Here is an 18,996-nt window from a genome sequence, read left to right as displayed (position 1 = left end):
ATATGAATGTTAGAGAATTCCAAGCTTTCCTCCGTCAAGTAGGTATAGTTGATTTGGATTTCTCTGGCCTTAAGTTCACCTAGTGTAACAATAAGTTGGGCTTAGCAAGAGTTTGAGAGAGGCTAGATAGAGCCCAAGCATTCGAGTTATGGCTCGAGATTTTTCTTGAGTCCGAAGTAGTGCATTTGGCTAGGTTCACCTCCGATTACCATCCACTCATTCTTCATGCTGATAGTTTCAAACCTAGAGGGCCTATACTTTTTAGATTTAAAAAATTTTAGCTCTTATGTCTCATGGTGCAAAATGTAATTAAGCGAGCTTGGAACATTGAAAGACAATATTCCCCCAATGTTAAGTTAATCTTATTGATGTGAAAAACAAAAAAGGGCCATTAAAAGATGGAACAAGTATCTAGGCAACATTTTCAGATGAGCCCAAACTTTGTACGACCTAATTCTCAACTTGCAAATGAAAGAAGCAGATCAAGGAGGGCTTAGTAAAGGAGAACACAAGAATCTCCTAGTACTACTCCAACAAAATCAAAAATTGCTGTATGGGCAAGAAGTTTTTTTTGGAGACAAAAGTCTCGTATTAAGTGGATCAAGGAAGATGACTCTAATGCAAAGTTTTTCCACAGATCCACTGACTGTATCACTTCCATTACTAATGATCAAGGAACGACGGTAGATGATGATAAGGAAATTCATAACTTGTTCCTTCATCATTTTCGAAGTAGGTGGTTTGAAAATCTAGAGGTACAATCTTCACATCATCCTATGTTTTACTCGTCAATTTCTCAAGCCCAATATGAGGACCTCATAAAGGCTGTTACCACTCAAGAAATAGAGCAAGCTATCAAGGACATGCATCCTTATAAATCTGCAGGATGGCTTTCCACCTTTCCGCTTTCAATATTTTTGGCATCTCATTAAAAATGAGGTCATTGATGTAGTCAAATACTTCTTTAGAACAACCAGCATGCTAAGTTACTAGGCTTAAACTTATATCACCCTCAGTCCAACAAAAGTTAATCCGGCCTATGTGGGAGACTATAGGCCCGTCAGCCTTCACAATACAATATATAAAATTATAGCTAAGATTTTGGCTACTAGAATTAAGCCTCTTCTTCCTATGCTTATCTCAGAGGAATACGGAGCTTTTTCTAAGGGGTGCAAAATTGTAAAAAATATCTTATTGACGCAAGAATTATGCACTCCTTAATGAAGCCTCCACCTTCGAAAGTCTTACGATGATTAAGTTAGATATGGAAAAAGCTTTTTATAGAACTTATTGGTCCTTCTTATTCAATATGCTTTCTCATTTTGGTTTTCATAGCACATTCATTAAATGGATTCAGATCTATGTTACTCAATCCACCTTCTCTATTCTGGTTAATGGCTCTCCTTCGACTTGGTTCTATATCTCTTGTGGCCTTCCACAAAGATGCCCTTTATCACCTTATATGTTTATATTATGTGCTCAATTTCTCTCTGTTATGTTGCAGTCGATGGTTCAAAGCAGTTTGCTTAAAGGCTATCAACCAAGTTTGAGTCACTATACATGTTTCACATATATTATTTGCTGATGATTCTTTTCTTATGGGAAGGGCTACCATCAAAAATACAACATGGTTAAAAGTAGTCCCTTACCCTTATTGCTCACTATCTGGATGGGACATTAATTCTTCAAATCTCACATCCTATTCAATCTTATGACCCCTCGGAGAAAAAGTAGCATCAAAAGCTTGTTTCAAAGGGCTGAGAAGGAGGTGGCTTTGGGAATACTTGGGAGTACTTTTGGTAGGTGTATCTCTACGGCCAGCAGACTTTACTTTCTTGATGGATAAAATGGAGATAAGGATTGCGAGTTGGAAGTAGAAGGCTCTCTCTTTTGCTGTAAGAGCAATCCTCCTCTATTTTATTTTATCTTCCATTCCTCTTAATTGTATGGCTTGTGTCGATATCCCATCACAAATTATTGCTAGAATGGAAAAACATTTTAGAGCTTTTTTATGGGATCATCCAGTTGGGAGCAAGAAGCTGCACTTGATTTCTTGGTCGTATGTCTGTGTGCCCAAGGAGTTGGCCTTGTGTCGCTTACTCAACCAAGTCAAGCTTTGATAATCAAGTTAGCAACTCAAGTCATTCTAAATCCCTCTTCCTTATGGGCTGAAGTGGTAGCGGCCAAGTACAAATTTCAGGGGACCTGGTGTAATTATTGAAGGCCACGAAAATTATCGTCTATCTGGTCTACAATATCTTCTTTGGGGCCTCTGATACAACATCAGTTCATCTAGAATATAGGGAATGGCTCTAATATAAATATGATGCAGGATCCTTGGCTGATCATGTTTGCCGGGCCCCTAGCATGTTAAATTACATTACATCTCTTTAAAGGATGTTTATAGGTTACAGTGCCAGTCTTATCATTCAAATCCAATTCTTCATTTGAAATGGGTCTGGAAACTTGATACCCCCATGAGAATCCAAACATTCTGGGGAAATTTATATGGCTCAAGATGCCTTGCAAAATTCTCCTCCCTTAAAAAGGGCACTATCAGCTAGGAAAATCAAGGATGTGATTTTTGTGGCTGGCAAACAGAAGACTGGGAGCATGCAGTTGTGTTGTGTCCTATGCTGTGAACTATTCGGATGCTTTCACTGCCTTATGCAAAACCCACTTTCAACCTTGCTATTTACTAGCTTTAGTACAACTTCTAGAGCTAAGTTAGAAATGTGGGTGAAAGCTGGATTTGCTTACATGGCTTGGTTACGGTGGAAGGCACGCGATGAATGCATTTTTCAAGGGACCGCTACATCTCCAACTCAGCTGGTGAGACAGGCTTATTACCTGCAAATAGATCGGGTTAATCCATAATCCCACTCAATTCGATTCGGTTAGATCTGATTCGGATCTATTTAAAAGACTCATGGAGCCGAGTCGGGTTTAAAAATTAGACCCATTCCTTTTTTCGGATCAGATCTGAATTTTTTGAATTTAGATCCGATCCGACCCGACCCGACCCGACCCAATCTGATTCGTAAAAATTTTTAGATTAATTTGGATCTTAAGATACATGATCTGACCCGATCCGATCCAATCCAGACCCAAATATAAGACCCGAACCCAGTTAGAGTGACTCACCCAAATAGAAGTTTGGGCTTGGACCAAAATTTTTTAAACCTTTCGGTCTTCTCCATCCGATTCCTAAATTAAAAATCTTCAAAATTAAAAATTTTTTAAACCCTTCAATTCTTTTATTCTTACTGTTGTAACATGTATAACAACTTAAGGAAGAAAGATTGGATGGATTTATGATAATTTAAATAAAGGGCATCTTGATTATTTCTTTTGGCTTCTTACTGGGCTGGATTTTCTAAATCTTCTGGTTTATGTTTACCATACCATGAGGTACAAAAACAAGAGGGCTTCTTGAATTTCAATTCGTTTTATTGACTTTAAGAAATTTTAGAGCATGCTCTAATGTGCACAAATGTTGTATTATTTACAGTATATACGGTCTCATTTTTAATCATGTATAAGTATTCCTCTTGTATGATATTTTATATTGAAAAAATTATATCACTATATAAAATTTATATTTTTTTTTATTTTGCTTCTTTTGTGTGGACTTTTGGAATCTTGACTAAAACTGCTTATTTTCTTCTGCTATTCAATAAAATTAATTATTAGAAGTTACAGTTGGAGAATTGAAGGAAAAAAAAGAAAAGAGGCATTTTTTAGTTGTCATCCAGTATTAATATTCACTGATGGTAGGTTTCAAATAAATTAAATTCATGATCCGATCCAATCCGAACCGATCCGAACCAGTTTCGCATTTCATGGATTAGGATCGGGTTATATATGGATCCGACCCGATCCGAATAATCCAATGGGTCAATAAATTCAGCCATGGATCCGATCCGATTCGATTTTTTATCGGGATGGGTATGGGTCCAATATCAAGATTCGATCAAAAAATCAGATCGAATCGAGATCACTCAGGATCTGATCTGATCCAATCTATTTGCAGGCTTATTATTATCGGTGTCCATTGGCTTCTAGTGCTCATTTATGGAATTGGCACCATAAGAATTCATCTTTTCAGCAGCAACTTTTTTATGGCAACTCATAGGAGTCATCACTAAGACACTAACATTGTTCTTTTTATGACGACTGTGTGAAAATTGTCATTAATAAGAATCTTTTTTATAGTGGTAATACTTTTTGTCATAAAATATCTAATATTAGGAATGACAACCTATGTAGTTATAAAAAAATCATCGCTACTATCTCATTTATGTTTGGTAGGTAAAAGAATTTTGATAGTAAAACCACTTTAAATGATGAATATAAAATAATAATAATAATATTTTTTTAATTATGACTTGATTTTTTATCATAAAAAATTATCATAATAGTGATAGCATTGCATACATCATTACTAATACATACGTAATAGGTTACAATAATAGCATCGTCACTAATACCGTCACAAATACTACATGCATTTGTGGTGATATATATGCATCATCACAATTTTCAAAGTATCGATGATTCATTTGTCGCCTCTAATATAATACTTAGAAGGATTTTTTTTCCTTTCCTTAAATATAGTATGCATTAATATAAAAGCATTAGTATTAACTATTATATCTTTCAATAGTATGCAATATCCTTTTGATTATGAAAACTTGTAAGAAAAAAATTATTTTCACATTGGTATAATAATCATTTTTAGTTGACATAACAATATTTATAAATCATAAATATCTTTTAAAATTTTAAATAGTTTCTTTTTTTGGATAGATCACATATATTTTATCTTATATTTATTGGTACAAATTTTTTTAGTTGATACGACTAATATGATTACTAACGATACTATCGAGGGTTCAACTAGAAAGTATTATAATCAACTAGACAATGTCAGCATTATAGGAGACAGTTGATTCACGGCAGAATTTTCAATAAGTAAATAATTGATTTATTCATACTCGCTTATAGGATTCAGAGGTTTTTATTTGATTTTCTTATTAATTTTCCACTAGAGACAATATTAAATTTTAGCCAAATTTTAATATTTATAGAAGTCAGCATGTTTTGTTATTATCGGGTATTATTTCGAGTATATTTCTCATTATGGAGTCCTAATTCATGTATGATTCTGTATAGGGTTCAATGCTCGAATTTGGGATCGGAGGCATGTACTATAAATATGTATTGAATGATGAGGAGAGAAAGCATCATGTTGTTCTTTTGTGAGATATATTTAGATCTCGTGTATTCAAATTGATTAGATTGGATATGAAATTATATATTTTTTCTTATTCTGTAATGAGAAGAATTTATTACTGAATTTTCAATCTGATTTATCGATAATATTTTTTATGTATAATGAATTTTGGATCTGTATAAGCTGATGTAGAAAAATGAATTGATTTATTTTAACTACGTGACATACCATACACCTTAATAATGGATGAAAATTTTTAGGCTGAATACACTAATTTACTTATATGGTGATATAAATTTAATAGCATACACAAAAAATATAGTTTACATAATAAATATATCCCATAATAACCATTAAAAATTTTTCTTATCTACTGAAAAATCAATTCCATGCAGTATTTAATGCTCAATAGGACTCTTTCTAACAAGAGACCTATTGAGCGCGGAGACCTATAAATTGATGCGTGGAGACCTACGATAAAACCTCCTAATGAATAAAAAAGAAAACTTATGGGAAAGAGATCTATTAAGCATGGAGACTTATGAATCACAATTTGAACTTCTATCAAATAGGAAAAACAGAGATCAAATTGATCGTGATTCTCCCTTCTCTCTCGAATCAAAAAGAGGAAACTAAAAAAGGGCCTCCATGCTCATCCCATGAAAAAAAAAAAATCTGTTGCATGTCACCATAGGTTCCCTCTTCGTGCTCAGCCCCTAGGATGCATGGAGACCTATGATAAAACCTCATGAAAAAAAAACCTATTGCTTACAATTTGGCATTTAAGTTAATATATATATATATATATATATATATATATTATGTAGGGACTTGGCGCATGATTGAGTTTCATTGGATAATAAATGGTGCCACTTGTTTTGGTTATATATTTAGCAATTGCTAATAGCTAGTTGATGCATTAAGAAAATAAATCTTAACTTATGTTATATTTAGCACTTATAATTGAAATTTAGATGAAGACTTATATTACATATATTTTAGAGATGGACGTATATGGATTTGGAGCTACATTTTTATTGGATGATGCATATTTTATTTTTTAAAAAATATTTATAATTATGTGAATAAATATAGCTTTTACAATTTATATGTGGTTATTATATATGTCGATAGAATAATTTTTTTGTAATGAATAGTATAGATAGAATGGCTATTATAGATTCATAGGTGGGAAAAAAAAAGGCTATCATATAAAATTTAAATAATAATAAATAAAATTATATTTATAGTGATGATTACTACCATCAATATGATAATTTTTTTGTTACGACATCGATATTTGTCATCACTAGAAAGTAATCCCTTTAATAGCGATAAAAATAATCACAGGTTACGATTGTATGTTAGTGACACCAATAGGCTGCCATAATTAATTTTTTATTTATTAATAAAAAATAGTATCACAGGTAAGTTAATTTATTGGTGGCATGCTGTATTGTCATAAAAAACAGGATTTATAGTGGCAATAGTTCATGTCACTACTTGTTTGCGTATCAGTGACAGTATTTGGTTGTCATAAATAGTATGTATTAGTGACAGTATTTGGTTGTCATAAATAGTATAATCTTCTGTGGTGATGAAGTATTAGCCATCACTAAAATCATTAATGATGGTTGCTTTACTCACAGTCATTTTGATTGCCACTAATAATTTTAATGACGATATTTAGTTCTTATTATGATGATTTTTAATCTTGATAAAAAGCTAAAATCTTATAACGTGGGGTGCTGTAACTTCACCGATGAACCTATTATCTTGTAATTTAATTAGTTTGTTGGCACCCTCCTCCCCAAGGAGTACTTAAAGCAGATTTCAATGCTTCTGTTACTAAAAGTAAAGCGGCTATGGGTGGAATGGACAACTAATCAAGGCTAGGGGTAGATCTCTGCCTCATTCTTCTATTCCTTATGTTGAAATGGTGGCGCGCAGCATGGTTGGGGTTTTATCGTATAATACAGATCCTTGGAAGCAGACAACTACATATGGAAGGAGATTCAAAGGTGGTGATTTTATTGATAATAGACCCAACTCGATGCAGGCATCATAAATCTCCCCTATTTCAGGACATCATGGCCTGGAAGGCTCCTTGTGAACTCTTCTTTGCTTCTTATGTTTATAGGGAAGCCAACCAAGCAGCCGACAATCTCACCAGCTCTGCTCTTTCAGGTGATTTCATTCTTGATCTAAGGGATCTAGTTCCCCTGTTTGGTTTTATTCTTATGGCTAATTCTGCGAGTGTCACTTGCTACAGAAGAGCAGCTGCAAATTTAGTGCTTCACTACTCTTCAATGTTCTCTACTCGTCTTTGTTTGTTCCACTTAAAGATTTTATATTGCTTCCCTATTCTCTTATTATCTATTGTCTCTGTCTTTATTTATATCATCACTTCTCAGTCATGTTTACAGTTAGTAGTCTCTCTCATCGTCTAATTTGTCATTGACATTGCACCTTATTTTCATTGTAGTAATGCCCTTCGTTAACCCCCCCCCCCCAACAAAAAAAAAGGAAACAATGATGCATTCCCAATTATCAATTATAGTGTTACTTTAGCATTTGTTGTTTGAGGCTTTAGTGTTGCCCATACTTATTTTCTATCTGTAATACTTGTCTGTTGCAAACCATTTTATATGTCTAGAGTAAGATATTGGCTCACTCAGGCAAAAATAGCTAAAATATAGAGAAGCTCTCTTAGTTGCCTCACAAATAATGTTCATGAGAGTTAGTGCTTACCAGCTTACTTGCGCCAAAGAATATTAATGATCTCTCTACTTGCAGGAGGCCTGAGGATCTCCAGATAAGATTTTTTAAATTTTCTACAATAATGCAGTAGTAAAAAGGATCTTTACAAATGTCACATGGTGAAATTTTTAGTTGGACTAGGTTCACCACTAAGCTGATGGACCAGTCCAACCACAAACCTACACACGTTTTCTCCCTCCTATTTCTTTTTATCCAGCATTGTACATGTCGGTTGGACTGGTCCACTACTGACCTAGTGATCCTGGTCCAGCCAATAATTTCTCTATGACATGCGGAGTTTTAAAAAATTATCTAGCTGTCTGGAAAATTCTAGAGCTGATTCTTCGAAGAGCCAAGAAATAGTGGAGATCCCGAAGGGATGGAATTACTGGATACAGCTCCGCTTTTCCACTTTTCATGGAATTCTTTCTTGCTAATGTCTTCCAGATGTTGTGCAGTAGGAGATAACATAAGAAAAAGCAAGATCTAACGGCTTAGATCTTCCCCTTGTCTCTCTTTTCTCACTTTGTTTTTCTCCCTATCAATATTTGGTTTCTAAGATGAGAAGCAATTTTTAGATTAGATTTAGATACATAAAATGCATGTGATTGTAGGAAATCTTAATGATCATACACTAGTTGCTAGAGAGTTTTAATCCATATAAAATTCTATTCAGAATCTTTTTTGAAAAATAAATATAGCCTCCAGAGTATATGGTCTTTGTTCCACCCTATCATCCATGAGTATTCTAAATTCCTTGACACCGGAGAGTTTTGATTTGCCAGGAATTATACCTGAATTTTTAAAACAAAGTTATATTAATGGTCTGGGACCCCTCCCCTTCCCTACCCATTTAAGTTTTGTTTCTTTCTTTCTTTCCTTTTTTTTTTCCCATCTTTTATGAGGAGTCTAAGAGCAGCATGTGCTTGGCATTTGAGAAGGCAACAAAAGAAGTAGGAGGAGGGAGGGAGAGAGAGAGGTGTTGGAATATTAGCTTTTTTTTTTTTGGGTTACAAGAGGGGGGCTTTGAGAGGCCCAAAAGGAAAACAAATCAAAGAAAAGCTAGCCTCTAGGAAAACGGATGCCAGCCATGCCAGCACAAACAAGCAACCGAGCAGTAAAGGGCAGCAAAGAAACAGAGGAGGAGGAGGCAGCCCCCAAAGATAAGGCAAGAGCATCCACCAGTTGATTTGCTTCACGAAAAGCATGGGAGATGAAGAAATGATCAAGAGACGAAGCGTACAAGAGAATATCTGCTAACAATGGGTGCAGCGGAGGGAAAATACCAGAACGTTGGAAGGAGGAAAGCTTGTTGCGGATCCAAGTGATAGCCGTCAAGGAGTCTCCTTCGAGCCAGATATGGTTGAACCCCACATGGTGCATGGCCACTGTTAATGCCGCCCAAGCTGCATGAAGCTCGGCCTCCGGAATCGAGGAAGCATGGGAACTGCCCGATGCCGCAAGAAGGAGAATGCCATAGTGATTTCTGATAACAAAATCCCATCCAGCTCTTCCGTTGGCCCATGAAGCGTCAAAATTTACATTGACCTGATCGCAGGGAGGAGGTATCCAAGACACAAGATGAGTCGGAGCTGAGCCTGGGTTCATAGAATCGCCGATACCCCAGTGCTGCTGATCAAAGTTTTCAGAAAAATGGGAAGGACGATGAACCTCATAAAAGAGCTGAACAAACTGTGCTTGGAGAATGCGTCTATATACATCCGATGTATGAACCTTTGGAGATGCACTGCCATGCCACAATAAACGATCCTCTAGTCGAAATGTAGGCAAAGGAATAGCATGTATCCTGACAACAATTTTTGAAGAGAACAATTCATTTAAAAGGTCACCATTCCAAGATGCATCCATGTTAATTAACTTGAAGACAGTCCAATCCTCATGAATATTGAAGGTAGAGGCACTGCGAAGCAAAGGAATTTCAGAGAGCCAGGGGTCAGTAAGGATATTAATAGTTCTTCCATTACCAATTTGCCATCGAAAAATATGGGTGATCGCCTTCGAAGCTGAAATGATGGTACGCTATAGAAGGGAAGACCCTCCTTTGGGAATATAAATCAGCCAATCATTAAAGTTATATTTGGACCTCACCAACTAAACCCACAAAGAGCTTCTGTTAATCAATAGTTGCGTCGCAGCTCTGGTTATTAATGCTTGCTTACGAAGCTTTTAAGGAGTGCAGCCCCAATCCCCCATAGCATTTTGGCCTATAAATGTTTCCTCAGGAGATAAGGTGCGGTTTCTTCTGACCCATGTCATGGCCCCAAAAAAAGGCTTTAAAATTCCGTTCCAAGTCAGTGAGACGACACAAGGAACAGGGGCATTAGATAATAGATAGACATAAGTAGAGTTCAGAATAGAGTGAATCAGAGTAAGGCGCTCAGCTTGCGATAGATGCTTCCATTTCCAGCCATCTAATCTGCTATTAATATTGCTGAACAAAGGATCAAAGTCTTGCCGAGTCAGCTTGGTACCGAAAACAGGGACCCTAACGTAAGACCACCTACCATCATTTAACTGGATCTCTAAAAGATTAACGATATATTGTTTAGTCTGAACATTTACCTTGCTGCTAAATCGAATCATGGATTTGCTGCCGTTGATCCGTTGGCCAGATTGCAAGCAGTTTACAATTGGGTACCCAAGATCCTTGTCAACCGAATGAACCTCTGCTTCCTACTTTGATTTCTTTAGAGCAAGGAGTCTTTGTGCCAACACCAAGCATTTCTGACAACATTATGCTTGCTCAGGAAATCTTTCATTCTTTGGAGTTGGCATCACCTAATAACTCTCTGATGGTTGTGAAAGCAGATATGGAAAAAGCTTATGATAAGCTATCTTGGAGGTATCTTGAAGCTGTTGTTCATCACTATGGATTTCATCAGCGATTCATACGATGGATCATGTCTTGTGTGTCCGACCCAAGATTTTCTATGCTTATTAATGGGAATCCCTCAGCTTGGTTTCATTCTTCTAGTGGTGTTCATCAAGGTTGTCCCCTCTCTCCATTCCTTTTCATCATTTGTTCTGACATGTTATCTCGATCCCTACAAAGCTGTGTCAAGTCCTGTACTTTGAAGGGCTGCCAACCTAGACAGTGAGGACCCTTGATGTTCGCTGATGATCTTCTTTTAATTGCGAAGGCTTCTAAAACGAATGCCCGAACATTGAAGAAAGTTGTTATGGAATACTGAGTATTGCAAAGGCTAACAGGCTTATAATCTTTGACTTCACAAGGATTGTGTATTTTGGGAATAAGAACCAAGTGAGTGTTCTTCCAATCCATTGGCATAGTACCTGAGTCAAATACTTCATGAATGGCTGCCAAAACATCATTTCTCACAATAGACTATAAGTGCTTGTAGAATAAAGGTTGAAATCTAGAGGGCCCTGGAGCCCGATCAGAAAGGAGTTGAGATAATACTTCAAGGATCTCATCATCTGTAATAGGCTGCACCATTTGTAGCTTCTAGGATGCATTGATAATTGTAAAGATGGGAGGGAGCTCAACAACGGGAGGATTAACATGATTATTCCAATGGAAAATGAAGTAACTCATAATAGTATTAGCAATTTCAGACTCTGTAGTTACCTCTCCATCCTGCGTCATAATCGGAGAAATCTTATTCCTTCTATGTCGAATGACCGTTGTTTGATGGAAGAATGTGGTGTAATGATCTCCCTCCTTCAACCATTTGATTCTTGATTTCTACCGTCGTTAAATCTCTTGTAACTTAAGCACCTGTTGATAGCGAGACACCTTCCTGAATATGTGATGCTAGAGCGGCAGATTGGTACCTCCACTAAGAATGTCCTCCTCTTGCATACTATGATTCTGTGCCTCCAATCTTTTAGCTTTATCAAATAGATTACCAACATACTCTCTATTCCATCCAGTCTACGCCTGCTTAGTATTCCGAAGCAATCTCAGTAAACGGACCCCATGAGAATCATCAGAAGCTCCACGCCAGGATCGCTTGACCACCTGATGAATACCCTTAATAGATAACCAAAACTTATGAAATTTGAAAGGGGACCGGAGGATGTGCGAGGGTTGAGAAGACACCTGAAGCAGTAATGGGCAGTGGTCTGATCCAATTCTAGGTAAGTGAGTAAAAGTAGAATCAGAAAAACAATTGATTCAGCTATCAGCAGCAAGTGCTCTGTCTAATCTCTCCCTAACCCGAGCTTGTCCAAACCTGTTATTACACCATGTGAAGGCACTGCCATTAAAGCCCAGATCAGGCAGAGCGGACGAATTCACAAAGTTTCTGAATTCACTAACTTGAATGTCAACAGTGAAGGCCCATCTGCCCAGCTTGTTGTTACTATTAGAGATAACATTGAAATCACCGATCCATAACACAGGATACCCAAAGCCTATGCCGACGGCTGCCATCTCCCATAGAATGCGGCACTCGCGATAACTTGTGCTGGTGTACACCACCCCGAGAAGCCAGGGTGGCAAGCCAAGGGCAGTAACAATACCCACAGCCAGCTGCCTATTAGAACTATCAAACTGAATGTGTTCAAAAATTACGGTGCCATAGAATGATGATGCCTCCAGACAGACCCACAGAGGGGATAGTGAAGATCTGCCACTGACTACCCCATAGTTCTATGGAATTTCTGAACAGAATCCCCAGAAAGGCGAGACTCCAAAACACAAAACACATCAGGCTTATGTTTACAGACTAAATCATGAAAATTGTTCAAAAAAGAGGGCTTGGCAGCACCTCTATAATTCCATACAATAATATTCATTAGGTAAGCAGAGGAACGGAAGGGGAACTTGAGACCTGAGGATCTCCCATTTCTCGTGACCTCGAGGCTACTGGATGAGCACCATTCTCCATCCTAGTGATCCCTTCAACTCCAATGCACCGGTCCACAGAACAACCAAAAAGAGGGGAAGATAGCATGAGGCTCTACCATATCACCCGAAGCGAAAGAAGGAGGGAAGGCTCCATCACCGCCATCGATTTTCTCTGTAAGGGAAGAGCCTAAGAGTCCAATGGAATTGCCATCACCTGGATCAGAGGGGAGTCGAGGTAATGACAAAGGTGTTGAGCTGGCGGCCTGTAGTTGGAGGTCCAGAAGAGGAGGGGTCGGACCGCAAGATAATAGCTGGCTTAGGATTCGGAATTTGGGTGAGTGTGCGGTCTCTCAAATTGTCCTGGGCATTTGGCTGAGCCACATGGGATGAATACGATAATAGCAGACCTTGGGCTCCGGCCGAGGAGGAGAGGGGCTGTCTTGCGGAGGTGTGTCTATATACATTGGTCTCTTCCGTTTGTCCTTTTCGGGACGGCCCCGACTCAAATGATATCAGTTGTAGGTGCAATGATGTATCCACCATCAAATAATGTGCTCCACCTTTTTGGCATGGGCGGCTGAAGGGCAAGGCCACCGAAATCCTTGCCTTAGGCCCCCGCCCCTAGGAGGCCCCTCGCCTCCGCCTCCGACATCTTGATCCCGCCTGAGCCACCCTCCAGGCCTCCGGCACTCCGCAGCTCCGCCTCCATGTCTCCGCGGGACCGCGGCTCCGCCTCCGGCCGCTTGTCGGCACTCGGCAGCGCTGGCCCGCGTCGGCCCCCGCCTCGACGAGATCCACCAGCGCCTCCCCTCCCTCGAGGCCTCCGTCCGCCCGATCCGCACCCACCGCGATGCCCTTGCTGCCGTCGGCGGCCATATCGACCGCGCCGTCAGCCCCGCTGCCGCCGTTCTCAAGGTGTTTGACGCAATGACGCCGTCCACGACCTCGAGCGGCTGCTGCGGCCCCTCCTACCCCGACGCCGACCTCCCCGGCTCCCCGGCTACCTCTCCGTCCTCAAGCGCCTCGAGGAGGCTCTCCGCTTCTTCTCCGACGGCGACAACTGCGGCCTCGCCGTCCAGTGGCTCGATGACATCGTCGACTACCTCGACGATCATTCCGTCGCCGACGGGCACAGCCGTCAGCCGTCCAGGACCACCACCGGTAAGTTTCTTCTTTTTTTTTGTTTTTCGGCACTCCCCTCTGCCCCGCTTGGTGCGCCGGGCCGGCGGCCAGCGGACCGCCGGTCTGCCTTCGTTTCTCGAAAGTCAGAGTCCGGAAGAACCGAAGAAGGCCCCTCCCTGGCGGCGGTCCACCCCCCGACCTCCACCGGTAAGTTTCTTCATTTTTTTTTATTTTTCGACACTCCTCCTCCACCCCGGTTGTGCGCCGGGCCAGCGGCCCGCCGGTCCGCCTTCGTTTCTCGAAAGTCGGAGCTCGGAAGAAGGCTCCTCTCTGGTTCCGCCTTCATTTTTAGCTTTAGACCTCCAAAGATGTTGAGCCACCCCTGTCAGTCGGCAAATCATTTCTTTTCATCCATGACCTAGCCAAAAGAACCATCTATATACTTCAGGTTATCTGGTTCTGAATCTCTTAGACTCAATGGTATTCACTATTTTGCTCAAATAATTTTTGACAAATGCATCACACCATGCAAATGATAAAAATTAAATTCAAATGGTAATCATCAAGATTAGGTGTCCACGGCCTAGGGCAACTTTTGCACCATTGCCGACTCAAAAGAGTCACTTCACCTTACCTCGATCCTCTTCCTTCTTTAGATCTTATGTTAAAGTATGTAATATGCACAAGAGTCTAATAAAAAAGAGAAAACTGTAAGATTAATTTTGAGCAATTCGACATACGTTCTGAAGATATGTAAATATTTCTTTTAGGTTTTTCAAGTATGTACCTCTGAACTTTTCAAAGTCCTTTAGTTACCAGCATATCGACCAATTCAGTTAAGATACTCTAATATTTATTCATATAATAATTTCATAAACTATTCATATGATTTAAAAATTGCTGGATCAAATCTATTAGCAATTTTTTATGCATAGTCATATCGAGCTTTTTAAGCTTTTCAATGTCCTTGATCATCGATCATGGACAAATTGCCAATCATGCATCTCATGCACTGTGCGACTCTGATCATTTTACAACTATTACAGATGAATCAGCATGTCGTTGATAGTTTACATATCCTTATGCATACATTAGATTTCATCAACTATGAAGTCTAATTTATAGCACCTAACCTAATTGTTAATGTCCAACTATTTGTCAAATATAGCTCGTTGACTATGGATTGAATAAGCTGATGACATTGAGTTAACTTGATTAAGAACATGACTTAATTTCTAAAAGCTAAGGACTATTCTTAGATTTCTAAGCCAGAATATGTAATTGATTTCGGTTAAGTGGTTAATATCTAAAATTCGAGCTAGAGTGTTGGAAGCTGAAGGATTGATCATAAAGAGTAAAGATTTAATTAGATGATTTTATTTGTAATAGTTTATTCTAAAAATTTTAAAAATAAATAAAAAGGCTCCCACTAATTTTTTGAGTCTCTCACACTCCTCGAGTGGAGAAACAGAATCCTAACGCGATAAATATTTTTAGTGGGTGCTGCGGTCCCATCGATATACAACACCTCGTCTAATAGTTATTAGTGACATGTATATCAATGTGTGGATAACTCTTTGTCCAGATGCTTCTTCAAGCATGTTGCAGCAACTTGGTCTCTAAGTCCTATGACCTCACCTAACAATTATTGGCACATTTCTTAGTTAAGTCTGACCCACCGTTCACCAAGAGTGCAAAGCCATCATTGGATCCCTCACCTAACAGTTATTGGGCCCAACCCCATCTTTACCTTGGAGCATCTGATGCTAATAGAGTAGCATGCCTTTTCGATGCAACCGAACCACTGTGATCAGTCGAGAACGATCAACATCAGAAAAGGCATCCGCATCTCTACAACGGTGGAAGACCAGTAGACTTAATATTCAGTGAGGAGATTTGGGCTCAGATCTCTTCTAATTAGTTACATACATTTGATGTAATGATTAATCTGGTTTAGATCAATATATTTCATATCTGACCAACCTAGTCAGCATGGGTGAACTCGGGTCAACAAGTACCTAATACAAAATATAATCTCCCAAGATAGTCAGGTAAGTAAAGATGAGTGGGGTCCCCCCTTGCTTTCCTTAAATACCAACGAATTGATCAGGTCAGACAACGGAACCAATTAAATAACCACCATCTAATACTTGCCTTAAATACCAAATTGATTGATTAAAATTAATTAGGTTAATCAATAGACCCGGACTCGAACCGCTGAGCCAAATTCGGTCTTGACTTAATCAATTCACATCACATGTAAATCAATTTGACCAACTATAACTAAATTCAATTTTGAGTTTCTTTGATCTAATCTCAATCAACTCTTGATTAGGTTTGATCAACCGCTCAAAATTGGAAAGGGTTCTAACTTGATCTAATCAATGATCTTAGTTGTAGTTTGGTCTCTAAACCTAATTTGTTCAATCCATATCCGAAAGTCCATATTTTATGCATTGAAATTTAGATCTTAAATTCATAATTTCAGATCTTATAATTTCAAATCTTAATTCTTAATTAAGTGCATTATATACATGGGTTTGTGTTTAGATCTCGAAATATTTTTTAATCTAAATCATTTATATCATATTTCATACAATATCACTGTTTGCAAAATCGAATCGATTCACTTTGGTACATGAATCGATTTGTCACAGTGAGTCGGCACACACTGAGACAAACATAAACCTATAGACCTAGCCTACACAATTGAGTCGGCCCATCAGCAAATAAGCTGACCTACCAAGATCTTGAGTCGACTCGAACAAAAATGAGTCAACCCACCAAGCATTCGAGTCGACCCAATTAAAAATCAAGTCGACTTCACAAGCATGCCAATCACAGTTTCATGCTCTCATGCAAACAAGCCTAGGATTTTAGATCTAGGATTTTGCAGAAATTAAGTTTTAGATCGGATGTCAAGCAATATATCAAATATAATATTAATCGATCTAAAATATATAAAAATATATGCATAATCTGATTTAAATTAAAAATATCACACATACAATTTTTTGTTTGCTGTTCATCTTCATAGAATCCATCACAGTCGGCACTCCTACACGTCATAAGAGAGAATCCATCGAATGGGCAAGAGAGAGACTTTGATCCCTTCATCATTTTATGATCGAACGGTCATGATGACTATCCCAATTCAATTACTAAGCTACTAAAAATTTAATCTAACATATCACATATATAATCAATTAAAAATCAGATCTAATTATCTTTTACATGTCAAACATATGAACAATAATATTGAGTCTATGCATGTAAAAAAAATTTCAGCAAACATACTAGATCCAAATTACACCCAAATTAAAATATTATATCTAAAATCAATTTCAGATCTGAATAACTAATAATTTATTTTAGATCTGAAGATAATTTCAGATCTAAAATAATTCTGTAATCATATTATAGTATGCATAAAAATCAGATCTAACTTTAATCGATGTTCTATATTGTTTTAGGACAACTGTTCAGCATAACAGGGGTTATGCCAGGACAACCTTATTTCAGAATGATGTGATCATCTAACTAACTTTCAGATCTAATTTCTATAAATCAGATATTAGATCTGAAGGGGTTTCATGTTTGTATCAAAACCTATGCTCTGATACCACTGTTAGAAAATGCTCTACGATTTCGTACGTGTTGTTCAAAATCCTTTTCTAAACAGATCTAAACAGCAAAAATAAATAAATTAAAATAATTTTAATTTATTCATGTACAAGATCAGATCTAAAAATTATAAAAAAAATCTTGATATGAATATGTACCCACGATCTAAAATCTGAAACAGAAAAATAAACTGTTAGAAAAATAAACGGAGATCAGATCTCCATACCTCGGATCCTGTGGATGTCCCAAATTTTGATCGTAGCCACGCATGTGCCCGACCTCTGCTGGTATCCACATGGAGCTATTTGATCAGAGCGTCAAGATCACCGATGTGCTAGCACCTTACAGATCTCACTTCTTATCTTTGGATCTTGATCTCTTCTTCTATATCTTGAAGAAGCAGATCGCTGCGCGAACTCTTTCTCGCAGATCCGATGGGATCTGAACCAAATCACTATGAAGAGAAGAAAAATCCTACTTCTTCACTTTCCTTTTCTTCTCTTAGATCTGATCTCTATCAGATCTGGATGTGAAAGATGCAAGGAAGAAAAGAGGGCATTGGGATGTTAGAAAGAAAAGAAGTGGCACAAACATATTGGATATCTCCTCTTCTCACGCTAAAAATTCTTCATGCCCCACACCATTTTTGTCGCACAACCAACCACCTTATCTCACACACACCCTCTCCTTTGATGCCCAAAATATCTCATCTAATTTAATCTAAGGCATTGAAATTAAATCAAGAATTGGAAAGGTGTGGAGATAAGGTTGCATTGCAAGAAAGAAATCTCTTCTCACCATAAGGGCATGTCCCACCTTCTCCAATTTTTTTTGTCACACAAAATTAATATTCTATATCCTAAATAGATAATTTTTATTATATTTTAAATTATATTTAAATAGAAAAAAAAATTGGATGAGACAGAGTCCCAGATAAGGTGGGGCGCCACCTATTGGTGCCCCCTCTCCTTCACGCACGTGAAAACAAAATGGAGGCACATTTTTATGCACTTCCTCTCCTTTTTTTCATGATTTCTAAAGAGAGAGTCTCAGAAGATCAGGACTTTCTGAATCAAAATTCATCTAGTTCAAAAAAAATCTCAATCGGGTTCAAATCGAGTCTGAAATGAGCCAAATTCAAAAAGTCTATCAAGCCTGATCCAATCAGGCTTGAAATCTAAATCTAATTTAGATAATTGAACCTAATTAATATTAAATTAAATTAAACTAAATTTAAATTAATTATAATTTAATTTATAATTTAATCAGTTTCAAAAAAAATTACAACACTTGCAATTAAGTCCCTGCGCTAACAATTAGCAGCTGCCAAAATGTAACGCTTACAAATTAGCAGTTTTTAATATTCAAACTATCAATCAAATTGATAATTTAAATATAATCCAAACTATTGATCAGGTCA

The sequence above is a fragment of the Elaeis guineensis genome, chromosome 3 (genome assembly GCF_000442705.2).
Source record: "Elaeis guineensis isolate ETL-2024a chromosome 3, EG11, whole genome shotgun sequence".
Classification (NCBI taxonomy): domain Eukaryota; kingdom Viridiplantae; phylum Streptophyta; class Magnoliopsida; order Arecales; family Arecaceae; genus Elaeis; species Elaeis guineensis.
Note: the sequence above shows the minus strand (reverse complement) of the source record.